This window comes from Mauremys reevesii, linkage group 8 (genome assembly GCF_016161935.1).
Source record: "Mauremys reevesii isolate NIE-2019 linkage group 8, ASM1616193v1, whole genome shotgun sequence".
In the NCBI taxonomy this organism is placed as follows: Eukaryota; Metazoa; Chordata; order Testudines; family Geoemydidae; genus Mauremys; species Mauremys reevesii.
The window spans coordinates 25,591,851-25,605,141 of NC_052630.1; the positions used below are offsets into that span (position 1 = coordinate 25,591,851).

The 13,291-nt window shown below is 40.6% G+C and overlaps 1 long non-coding RNA gene across 1 annotated transcript; it reads right to left on the reverse strand.

Moving 5' to 3' along the window:
• Positions 1-293: 293 nt before the first annotated feature.
• Positions 294-11,952, reverse strand: LOC120371114. The gene is made up of 3 exons (XR_005584150.1): positions 11,830-11,952; positions 5,154-5,278; positions 294-1,665 (listed from the first exon to the last, which is right to left on the reverse strand). It is a non-coding gene; the product is annotated as an uncharacterized LOC120371114 (long non-coding RNA).
• Between the last annotated feature and the right edge of the window lie 1,339 nt (positions 11,953-13,291).

The following is a 13,291-nucleotide window of genomic DNA, read 5'->3' on the forward strand; positions in this document are numbered from 1 at the left end:
GTCCCACCTCTGACACTGGCCTACTGGGTGACCAGGAGCAAGTTGCTTGACTGCTCTGTGCCTCGGTTTCTCAGTCAGTAAAATGGGGATAATACCTCCTTTGTAAAGCAATTTTGATCTATTGATGAAAAGTGCTATTATTAGAGCTAGGTATTATTATTTTTACTTTTTACCTCAGATTCTCAAATTATAATCCATGGGTGACTGATGACCAGCAGAACACTCAAAAGTACAGAGGTGCATGCAATCTGTTTTCAAGAGCCAAACAGGTTTTTTATTTTTTTTGAGTTCCTTGTAAAGGTCTGTAGGGGATATAGGCCATCTAATCCAAACCAGTTAATATGCCCCCGACATGAGGGTTTTTTTTTTTTTACATTTGTTATAAACTCTATGAATTCCTTTGTTGTAGAGATCTGCCCTGTGAGTAAACAGACATTCACCCTCAGACGTGATCATCAGGGGAGAGCTGTGTCAGTGTGCAAGTGCAGCTGACTCCAAACTAGAGAGATTTCTTGGCCTGCCGTAACTTCTCGGTGATAACTAAATGAAAATGTCAGCTTAAAAAGGACGAGTGGCATATGGAAAACACAAAACCTGTACATCTGAGACATGGTTTTGAAATGTGGCCAGTCAGAAACAACTAAAGTTCATTCCTACTCACTGACTACAATAAGTCTTTGGGGAAATGAATCACATCTAGTCTTTCAATTAGTACAGTAACGGGTGCAGATATCACACCAAACAAATGCAGCCACATTTCAGAAGAGGTCAGCAGAGTAAAAGAAATCAGTGTGTCAATGGTCCAGCAAAGGAGCGAGGCATCATTTCTCCATGATTGTGTTATATTAGATTAGCATGTGCTACTTGGAATCACAAAGACTGCTTTAAAAAGAAAGCTTGATTGACATCCCTGGAGACTGAAATTCTCTATTTATCTACAGATCAAGTACAACAATGACAGCAGTGGTGAAAGAATTCATAGGCTAACCCCCTAGTTGTCTCAGCCCTGACAGAGTGGCTAACTTCAGGTATGAGAGGATAGTTCAATCAATGCTCTTGCAATATTTGACCTCTCAACTGAAAATGACCAGGTTCCTAATGGTGCAAGTAGTGTTGTGTGCACTTTTATGCAGCTAATTTTTTTCATGCAGGCCACTGGATATCATCAGATAGGAACAACTTTTTGGTCACTACTGAGGTAGCTTTAAATCAAAACTGATACAGAGAGGTGAAGGGTTCCATTGTATTAATTTACATGGAATATATGGACACAAAGAGTTAAAGATGTTAAAATAACCCAGTCACCGTCCAACATTTAAACATTAAAAATTTAAACATTTAAACATTAAACTCTGGTTCAGTATACAGAGATCTAGCCTGCTTAGTATCATGGTAAACACATCATTAAAATCTTTTAAACCTTTTGTTAAACATACAGGGGATAAAATCAGTTAAATGATTTGAAATGTGAAGTATTAAGTAAGGCTTTCATTTTAGAACATCCCTTGTTCACATTCTCTTTAGCTGAAGAAAGTCTTTTGGAGTTAAAACGGCCATGTTGGTCTGTCTCTTAGATGGAGATAATGACTTTTTTCGGGAGAAGAGAAGTTAGTTTAGATAGATGGAGCTTTTGTTGTTGTCACTGTTTCAGTCCAACCCCATTTCCTAGGACACAAAACAAGACAAACACACAAAAGGGGAGAGAAAAGAACAGCAAAGATATAAAATGAAGCTTCTGTCTATGATGATGACTCACTTGCAACCTCATTGCTGGAGAAACACTCCAGGTGCAGCACCTGGTCTTATCAGCTACTCTGAGACCTGGCAAACTTGTACCGGCATCAGAATGTTTAGGGCATTACATTTAGCTGTTTCTTTCAGGTGATAGGCATACAGCTGTGTTGCAAAATATATAGTCTTTAGCAACTAAACCTGACTCTTTATTAAGTCTCACGTTCCAGGTTCTACTCTGAATTTAGCCAGAGCTGATGGAGGCTCCTCTCTCTGCACCTTTCAGGATTAGTATGAGGTAAGTCCAGGGTCCCAGGAACTGGTGAGCATGGCTGCAATGAACTGATGCTTGCTCCTTTCCCTTCTGATATTTCAGTGAGCCAGCATCATGATAGCCAGCATCTCCTTTTTTTCAGTCAGCCAGCATTGTGGTAGCCCCATGTCTCTTTCTGATTACCCAAAAGGGACTGATGGGTGGAATAGCCCATCCCCTCATTATTTTGTCCACCAATTAGGCCTAATTTCCAAAAATTTTGATTCATTGATATCTGGTCATCTACTCATCTTGTTCACCTGTCATAATCTTAACACAGCCATTGAGTGTTCAGGTAAATTCTCTCTTTAAATTAATTCAGTCTATTTCCTTATTACATCTTTTCTTCACCTTTTTTTTAGCAAGTCATTGTAACCAGTTTATGAACTTTCAGTCACTTTTTACAGTTGAGCTTACAGTTATGATAAATTTGTAGGCCCAGTTGTCACAACAGTTGTATATCTCATTTCCCTGAGTACCGTGTTGAACAATTCATTATGGATACTCATTGCTACAGATTCAGACCCTTTTGGGGTAAGCAAACTGTTCACTGATTTGGGATGGATTGCAAATAGTTTACCAAATAATTTTCAGCCTGCCTGTTTGCAAACTGCTTTGAATATTCAGTGTTGTGTTGTTGTATGATTGGTCATTTAAGTTGCATGATATTATTTTTGCTCCCTGATTACATTTTTTTATACGTTGAGGAAACTAATGAAATCTGATAGCAAATCGTCATTTGTGGTAAGACACATGAAACCTTTGGGGTTCAATAATATTTTCACAAGCTCCCTATTGTTACATAATACTTACAAAAGATAACTTGACACCATTATAGTGAAATGAGCTTTGCACTTCTACTTGCACAAGTATTTGTGTATCAGGTTGTTTTTAATGATTGGACCAGCACTTCCCCTAGACATTCAACCTTCTGTACTGTTTCAAAATGTAGTTACTAGTCACTGGTAACTTCAAAAACATATATTTGAAAAACAATTCACCCACTCCCACTCCAAACCTACAAAGTCTGTAGAACCCGCTCAGTAAACTGAGCTGATAACATGCTGCTGTTGACTTTCCTTATTACTACAGAAAGTTGACTTTCCTTATTACTACAGAAAGTGGCTATGCAGCTTATTCAAATAAGTGGAGTTTCTGTTTCTAGATAATTAGGTGGCAGCAAGTCACTCACAAAAACAGACTTCTATTTTTTCATCTACTGTGAAATTTGTATTAAAATAGCAAAGATCAGATAACTCTAGAGGAACTGGTGATGTACACCCTAATGATGTAGCTACAACATTTTCCACAAGCCAGAGCTGTGAAAGAAAAGAAAGTGCTTACATGTTAGTCAGAGGCAAATTCATGCAGTTTAGAAACAAAGTTCATGAAAATAGAACAAAACATTTTTCTGCTTTTCTTTCTCAGGTGTACTGAAGAGTTTTTGTTCTCTTGAGGGTAGGCACAGTGTTGTGGGTGAGGGCTCCTTAGATTTAAACATGCAGCCTTCTATGGTCTTCCAGAGCCCAACCTAGTTGAATTTCTGGGAACATGATAAGGTCCATCTTTTCTCCTAGCTGTTGGAGGTGAAGAGGGACTATACAATCCACACACACTCTCACTCACTCACTCCTTCCTTCCTCCCTCTGAGGAATGTAGAGTCTAAGCACAGAGCTAGAGTTTGATCTTGCAGGCATGCTGCAAAGTCTTTCTAGGAAGGTGTTTTTTAGTTTGTTTCTTTTTGTTGTGGTGTGGATATAGTGGTAGGTAGGATTTTTTTAATGCATTTTTTGCACTGCGTATGTTAGGTTTTTTTTTAAATTCATTATATGCCAAAGCCATAATGTTCAGAAAGGCTCATCACCCACAATTGAGGCCACAGTTTTGAAACAGAGCAGCTCCCATTTAGGCAGGAAATAAGAATCAGATTTTCGAAAGAGCTCAGCATCTAGAAAATTCCAGTTGGGAATTTTATGACTGATTCTTCAGAACAGCTCAGTACCCATTGTGATGAGCCTTTATGAAAATCCAATTACTTATTTAAATCTTGAAATTGGAGCTGGGCTCCTTTGAAAATCTGGCTCTGATTTTTGGTTGCTGAATACTTAATTCTGTCCCTGAGCTTCTTTTGAAAGTTTTACCCAGATTATACCAAAGTGATGTAAGAGCCTACATTGTTCTGAAAGTCAATATGACTTAGACTCTTAATTGCCCAAATCACTCTTGAAAATGGGATTTAGGCTTCTAGTAATGTAAGGGGCAATTTTTCTGATCTTTAGGTGTCTGAAGATACAGCTAGACACCTAGTGGGATTTTCAGTGATTATGAAAATTTAACCATTGGCCCTTTGTGTGCTTAAGATAGAAAACGATATTTGTAAATAAAGCTAAATATATTTATTTTAAAATAATAATGTAATTCTTAGTTTGTAAATGATTTACTTATGAAAGCATCATAGAAGGCCACAGATAACTACAGTCTCTTTATTATAACCTCAAAATATAGCTGCAATCAGATGGATTCTATAGCAGGCCATAATATAATCCACTTCTAATATGAAAGAAAACTTTCTAATGCACTAACAAAATAAAAGTAATAAACACAGACTCACTTGCAGTGTGTTTTAACAAAGTAGTAGTAACACATGGGAAAAAAAAACTGGATGGCCAGTGATAGATTTTTACACTGGGGATGGGGGATGTGAAATGCTCCCCAAAGAACTTCCCCCCTCCAAGCATACACATCAAGGGCCTTTTAATTAGAAGCTAACATATGACACTGTCTCTTGTGACAGAAGCAGCCAGACTGAAAGTCTCCGTTTCCTTTAACTGATAAACAGTGGAATCAACTTTTCAATGAACAGTGATGTTTCATAAAGGAGCAACATTAAAAGAAAGCTAGTGAAACTATTTGAGGCATCTAATTTCTAAAAGAAAGATGATATAGGTATCAGTTTGGTAATTAAAATATCTACTTTGTTTTATAAGAATGCATAAGACATCAGAGTATGAATAAGGAACAAAGAAAAACATCTATGTCCCAATCTTGATCTCATTGAAATTAATGGTGGCCAGGACTTCACTGGGAGAAGGATCAGGTCATCACTTACCCCCATAAACTCCAATTCTGAAGTCAGATCTGTGGTGATGGGGGAGCTGGGGTCTCTGGCCCAGGGGTCCCTTCTGGTCCTATGTCTTATCTTCCTAAATCTCATGTTTCAGGGCTTCAGTTGGTCTGTAGGCATAAGGAAGGAAATTGTTTTTCCCCTTTAGTTTGTTGTGCTTTTCTCTCCTTCCTCTGAAGCATGAGAGATGCTTGTGGCTGGAGTTGGGACACTGGCTGGGGTGAGTTGGTGCTCTGAGACGATACTTTGGATTCGCTTTCTCAGATGCTTGCCTGGTGGGTTTGCTCACATGCTCACTGTCACATTGATTGCTAGATTTGGAGTCAGGAAGAAATTTTCCAGTGGGTCAGATTAGCAGGGAGCAATGGGGGTGCGTGGTTTGCCTTTCTCTGCAGCATGGCATGCAGTTTGCTTGCTACGATCATCAGGGTATCTCTCACCAAATCAATTCCCTGCTGTTGTAGGGGCCTTGGGAACTGGTGCACTTCAGTCCCTCCTCTTCTCTGCATGCGGCACACAATAGTTTAGTCTCCTGAGGCAGGGGTGAAAGTAACTGAAAGGACTTACGTACACCGGAGTCCTGAGTGGGGGCGTGACCTCAACTGGAAGAGGCGGGGTCTTTAAAGATTTAAAGGCCCAGGGGTTCTGGCTGTGGCTGGGAGCCCCAGGGCCTTTAAATCACCCCAGAGCTACCAGCTGCAGAGGTGGCTGGGAGCCCCGGAGCTGTGGGGCAAAATAAAGGGCCCATGGCTCTGGCCGCCGTGGAGCTCCAGTCCCTTTAAAGCGCTGCCTGAGCCCCACTGCTGGAGCTCCAGTGGTGATATAAAGGGCCAGGGGCTCCCCACAGCAGCAGGAGCCCCGGGCCTTTTAAATCCCTGCCTGAGCCTGGCTGCTGGGCTCCAGTGGGGATTTAAAGGGCCAGAGGCTCTGGCTGCTGTGGGGAGCCCTGGGCCCTTTAAAGTGCTGCCCAAGCCTTGCTGCCGGAGCTCCGGTGGTGGTGATTTAAAGGGCCTGGGGCTCCCCGCAGCGGCAGGAGCACCAGGCCCTTTACGTTCCCGCCCAAGCCTGGCAGCCGGGTTCCAGCAGTGATTTAAAGTGTCTGGGGCTCCCTGCAATGGCAGGAGCCCTGGGCCTTTTAAATCCCTGCTCGAGCCCGGCTGCTGGGCTCCAGTGGGGATTTAAAAGGCCGGAGGCTCAGGCCGCTGTGGGGAGCCCTGGGCCCTTTAAAGTGCTGCCCGAGCCTGGCTGCCGGAGCTCCGGCAGTGATTTAAAGGGCCCAGGGCTCCCCACAGCCTCTGGAGCTCCAGGCCCTTTAAATCTCCAAATCCTTTAAATCACCGCAGGGGAAGCCGGTCCAGTCCGGCACGGCGTACCAGCTCTTGCCGGTACGCCGTACCGGACCATACCAGCTTACTTTCACCTCTGTCCTGAGGGCTATCCAGATTACAGGGCTCAATACAAAGGTAACTAGGTGGGATTTATTGCCTGTGATGTAATAATCTGGTTGTCCTTTCTGGCTTTAAACTCTGTTATTCTATCTGCCCAGGTAGGATACCAGTGCAAGTGCAGAGCCCTACTAAACACAGTGGGGCTCTGTCCACAAGAGTCTTTTGGCAGGATCGGGGCCATAGTCTTTTAGAATAGGTAATAAAGTGTAAGATATGGTTTCCTAGCTATAAAAAGAAGACAACTAAAACTTGATATTAGGTAACTCAAGAAACAAAATACCATTTAGTAAACTAAAATGTGCATTGTTGCTTCTCTCATGCATGCTCACCCATGGACACATGCACAAATGATTAATTTCTGCCTGTATGAAAAATTTGGCATGAACAAATGAAGATTTTACTCTTGTATAAAGCTGGTGAAATGTGAATGGGCATTTTTTTTCAGTTGTCAATGAAAATTTTTTTGAATGGCTATAATGTTAATTCCATGTCTGGAACTAAGCCACTCACATTCAAGATTTAAAAGAAAAATGTAACTAGACCTGAGTACATAACTTGCATAAATAATTTATTCCAATATTTTTACTTTTTATTTCCTGTTTGCACCTTGTTTGCAAATGGACTGCAAAATCTTAAAATTTATTTGTTAATTATTTTTTTTTGCAGATTTCTTCAGCAATAATTTCTTGGTCAGCTGATCATTCAAAGATATCTATTGTGATATTGGTACTGGTAATACCAATTAAATTGGTTAGTTATAACAACGAGGAGTCCTTGTGGCACCTTAGAGACTAACTAAGGTGCCACAAGGACTCCTCGTTGTCTTTGCTTATACAAACTAACACGGCTACCACTCTGAAATTGGTTAGTTATGTGAGTCATATGGTATTGTTTCTATTCCCTGACTGGCTGATTTATGCAACTAGCCAGAACAATATAGAACAGAATGAATGTGTCAGAAACATTTCCCAGATCAATGAATTGCAATCTTATTCATGTACAAATAACACTGCATCAGAGTTCAAAAAATACCACCCCAAAAAAGAGAATCAATATCTTTGAAAAACGAACAAAAATAACAGGAGAAAACCAACCAAAAGGGAGAATGTCAGCGATGAAACAGCTTCACATCCCTGTTCTTCATGACTGGGATACCACAAATAAGCACCATGGCCAAGAAAAACATGGGCTTCTAAGCGTTTCACCCATACATTATGACAAATGATGGCAAAATCTTTAGCTGTAGTCAGGACAGAGTTGTGACACATAAGTTTCAATTATCCACAGGTGAACTTAAAATTTTGTTTTGGTTTTGGGAATATTGCTAGGAGATCAAAACCTGAACAGTTTTGATACTAAAAGTAGTAGAGACTGTAAGTTTGTGCTGAGCCTCAAATTATATTAGGATGACCACACAGAAAGTTTGAAAAATCAGGACAGGGGTGGGGTGTAATAGGCACCTATATAAGAAAAAGCCCCAAATATCGAGACTGACCCTATAAGATAGGGATATCTGGTTACCCTAAATTATACCCATGTTTTCCAAAGTTCTTTACCTTGGCTGTTTTAGCTGGGGCTCTAGCAATGGTGACATAAAATGTGGCCTAAATATTTCCATTCTAATCTTTTCTTTTCATTTGCTCATAACTTGTTGAAACTTTTGCTCTTTGGGCAGAAGTTTTACTCCAAGGGGACTTTTTTCAGTAAGTTTGAGACAGAAAAAAAAAATATCGCTGTTTCAAGTGCAAGGAAAATGGGGGATTCAGTCTTTTAAAATAAAGCAAAAACAAAGCTGAGTAGTGTTTGACCAGTTGCAGAGCCAAAACAACTGTGTGTAAGAAGTTCAAGCTTAGCAGAGAAGCAGTCCAAACTAAGAAAAGGCTTGCAGCATTCTGTCAAAATGTGGTTTTGGTTTCCCAGATTTATGAATCTGCCGTTGGTACAGTGTTTTAATTTTTCTTTTAGCAAAATTAAGAGTAAAGCAGAACTGTGCTGTGAAAGGAGTCATGGTTCTGCTGGAGTACAAGTTTGAACAGCTAATATGGGTGCTTCTAAAGTTGTGGGCAAGTATATTATATTATGAGTAATGAATGGTGGTCATGTAAGAAGTGTAATGTAATGCACATAACACAATAATGTGTAATGCACATGCATAATGGAACAGAGTTAAACTTGGGAGTGCAGCTTGAACATCAGCATTTCCTGACTGAGTGCTTACCATGCAATGATGATATTTTATTAGCATATGGCCCAATATCAAACAGTGCTCATCATCCATTCAATACATTAATGATTGTGAAGTACTTGGATACTACACTAAGAGGAGTTGTAGGGGTGGGCATATAAGTAACTAAGACAGATAGCAGCTCCCCTTGTGAACAATAAGAGTCTCTGGGTGCTGAGCACTTTTCAACACCTAGCTACTACCTCAGCTATCTTGAATATCTAGTCAGTTTTTTAGGTTTCTAGGTGGGGAATTTTGAGGTTTTGAGCTCTTTTTAAACTCTGGCCCTGAGATGAGGTTTATATCCTAAATTGGAAGAAAAAGTTAACTGGAGCCAGAGACCAATTGGTGCACCAGTTGCACCTGAAGGTGCACCAGGCCCAGTATAGGATTAAACACACCTGAGCAGCAGCTGCCTGGCTGAATTAAGGATGAGTGAGGAGCCAGGTGACTAATAAAGGAAGGACTTGAGAGCAGTGAAAAGGTATGTCTTCATAGCATAGGTAGCTCAAATGCTGAAGGTATAACTCAAATGTTGCTCTTAACCCAATTTCTGTCCACACATCAAAATCTCTAGCTCAGAGTAACTGGGGTTTTAAATTCAACCTGACTGGCCTGTTGGGGGTAGAGAGAGGCAGAGGGTTGGAGCTTGAGTGCTGCTGAAGCTCCAACTAGTAATGCAGAGGGGACTGAGCTAAAGGGAGATGGGAGGAGGCCTAGGATAGACTGGGCCTTGTAATTCTCTCTCAAGTAGGAGCTCTGTTATGAGATATACTGGGAAGTTGCAGGGGTGAAGTGAACTTCTGTACTGAGCCTTGACAGAAGGGCAAGACCCCAGTGAGGCATCCCAGGGGTTGGGTTTTCAGAAGAAACACTGACACACAGAAAGCCCTAGGGAGACAGACATGAGCCATGATTCAGCCTCCTAGTAGAAGAGCCAGAAAGAACTCTGCAGAGCCTGGGAAGGTGTGAAGAGTCTGCAGAAGAGGAACACAGGAGGGGGCTGTGGAAAGGTTCCAGGGACAAGCTGAGGTGGAAGTGGTCAAGCAAGGAGTCTAGTCTGAGGAAGTAGATCTTAGCTGCTTGCTAGACTGGAACCCAGAGCAGAGCGGCCTGGGTTCCCCTATTGGCTGCCAAAGGAGGTGGCGGGAAAACCTTCCAAAATGACAAGTGTAAGGCCCATTGAGTCCAGAGATGGGATGAAGATCTTGCATTTGGCCATTGGACTGTTGTTCTGTGGGGCACTCTGCTACCCTGGGAGGGTGGGGACTGATTGTAACCATGCTGGAGGGCTGGGCCATGAGAAGAAGCAAAGCATCACAGGGCTGGAGCAGCTGTCAGCAGAAAGTGCTAGAGGAGGAGAACCTGCCATGCCCCGCCCATCCATTAGCAGTTGTGCTGGCTGGTGAGTTACTTTTTTTTTTTTTTTTACAGGCCCATAGTTTTTTGTGTGTAATCTAACCACTTTATACAGATAAGTACATTCTGTCCCCAAGTATGGAAAACTCCAGAAGGAGCTGTAAGGACAGCTATTCTTGGTCTTCAATAGAAAGAATTACATGCATACAAAATGAGGTCTATATGTATTGTGATCTTGGAACATGCACTACACACTTTTAATACCAACACAACAGTTTTCATATTCCACATGAAGGAAGATATGGGATTGACAGTAAATAACTGTTGCACACAGAGGTGTAGGTGGTGATACCTAGTGGTTGGAGCAGGAGTATGGTCTAGGAGTTGGAGTCAGGAGTAGTCAGGGACTACAGATGGTGTAGAGCAGACAAGGGGTAGAACAAAGGCTGAACAGGAAGCAGGTTTAGAGAATCTGCAGGCATGCAATACATGGAACAGCCACTGTTCTGCTGTTGCTACAAGGCTTAAATGTTGTTTTGTTGGATTTGCTGACCTGTCAGGGAGCACAGTCACTTAGGAAGAGTTCATTGGGCCCAGTTGAGCACACTGGGTTGCTAGGCAACCGAGCCCAGAGGCAGCTGAGTTCCTAACCATAAGATTCTGTGCAGAATATCAATATAGGCACTCTGAAGGCATATCTACACTTACCACTGTAGCGCTTCACTGTAGACACTACCTACATTGACAGGAGGGCGTTTCCCATTGGCATAAGTAATCCACCTCCCTGAGGGACAGCAGCTAGGTTGACAGAAGAATTCCTTCATCAATTTAGCACTGTCTACAGCAAGGGTTAGGTCGGCATAGCTATGACTGTCAGGGGATGTGGATTTACACCACTGAGAGACAGAGGTATGCTGATGTAAATTCCCAGTGTAGACCAGCCCTGAGTGACCTGTCTGCTAATTAGACAGACCTGTCTGCTAATTAGACACAGTCAAGGGATATGGGTGTGTCCAAAAATCATCAAAAATGTGTTACAAAATTTATAAAGACCCACCACCTTGTAACACTTTGTAACAAACATGCAAAATTAAGGACCCACCTACCCTCTAATGCATTATGGAATTTATGGACAGTCCATGCCCTGTATACTGTCTCACAGGATATTATGCTATACTTTTGGAAAATCATTTCTGAAATTTATACATATAAAATAGCCAGAAATTATGTCCCTAATAATATTTGTTTTCTGAACAAGAGAGGACATAAAAATATAAAACAAAACACTGCAGTGGCATTTTAAAAAAAAGTCAATGCATCAGAAGCTGACTTAGGTTGAAAAATGTAGATAAGGGATTAGCAGATGGTTTTAGGTGTCTGCTTCAATATTAATAGTGGTCGTGTGGCTAAATTTGCAGGCATTGCTTTGAAAAAGCATCTCATAGAAATGTTTAAATGGAATAGCTTAATCAAATCTATACAGCAATATACATTATGGGAGTCTGAAAGAACATTGAGAATAGACTGCTTAAAAACCCAACACTATAAATCATGTCCTTGAGTGGCACCTATAAATCAACACAGTCTGGAAGGAAGTAAAATAATGATATCACAATTGATAATGTTTTACCTTAATGAGGTTTGGCCTTTTCTGTTGTTTTCCCCCTCTTCTTCATTTGGCTTTTTCCATCTTGGGATCATATCTTTCTTACACCAAACAGCTGAGTGCAATGGAATTCGCACTCCTTCTTGGGGTCTGAAGGGCTACCACAAATAAATAATAACTTATTATGCATCAATCACAGTAATATGTGTGCAAATCAAAAAGGAAAACATTCTACCATTCTAAGGAGGGTCAGTATTTATTAGAGGTGGCAAAAGAATTTATCAATTACTTCTCCTCCTCCTTTTACCATGTGTTGGTAAAATCAGGCTTAATTTGAATGAAAGCAATAGATTTCATTTATTTTTCTTTGACATAAGAATTTCTTGGAGATATAAAGGGAATAGCAAAGGCAGAATATTCACAAAACAAACCCAAACCACTTAAGTGCAACTAGTAAACCCACATACCCTGTAGCTATTACGAAATAAAGAAATAAAAAAGAAAGGCAATGAAATAATGTACTGACAACACTTGATTGGTTGGCTTATCTCTCATTCAAGCATGAATATGATTTTGACATATTTAAACAACATTCAGAAATCTGCTTTGCAAAGGAAATGTCAACCTTGAATTTACAGTCTGTTCCTTTAACCTTCGATCATCAAACATGATATATTTTAGCACTTATACTTTTGTCCCAGATAAGTAATAACTGTCAGTAGAATCATTAAAACAAGTTAAGGCATTTAGTTTCATTATAGCACCTCTTTTTAGTCAGGCACATTATTCTAGCATCATTTCTTTTGCATCGGTAGAAACAATTAATACATTTGCAATAGTTTTGTGTCCCTAAGATTGGATAATGATAATCCCTGTATTTCTATCACATGACAAAAACACAAAGCAATATTTTCAGTTAGTAATTTCTCATTTTACACAATATATTATCCAGACCCCCCCCCTCCCAAAAAAAAGCTTCTGCACAATCTGTTTCATGGGGTGTAAATAAATGTGATGAACATTTCCTTAATAAATGAGCCATCATTGTGATTATTTTGGGAAACATTTGCTGTACTTAATGGTATCATCCATCTACGGATTCCTACACTTATCCTGTTTATAGGATGGTTAAAACTTTTAAAGAGGAATCATTAATTTCCTTGCAAATGTCACGGACTCTGAATGCTTTGATCATTCTAAGATTTGCCCAACCCCTGTCATCACTAGTCTCTGATGAGTTCAGGCTGATTTGCTTTGTACATCAAAGGCATAAAAGGACCACTCTGAGCCTCAGTCTTTTTGGCTACACTTTTGAAGTCTCCTGAATACACATAAGCCATTTTGTTACAGGAGAATGAAAAGTGGAGGACCAGTGTACATATGGCGGACAATGTGCTTCTCAATTCATGTTGTCTTTCATCAAAGACACAAACTGCTTTTGGACTGTCCCAATGGACACTGTTTTGGGGGTCATAACTATAATAAT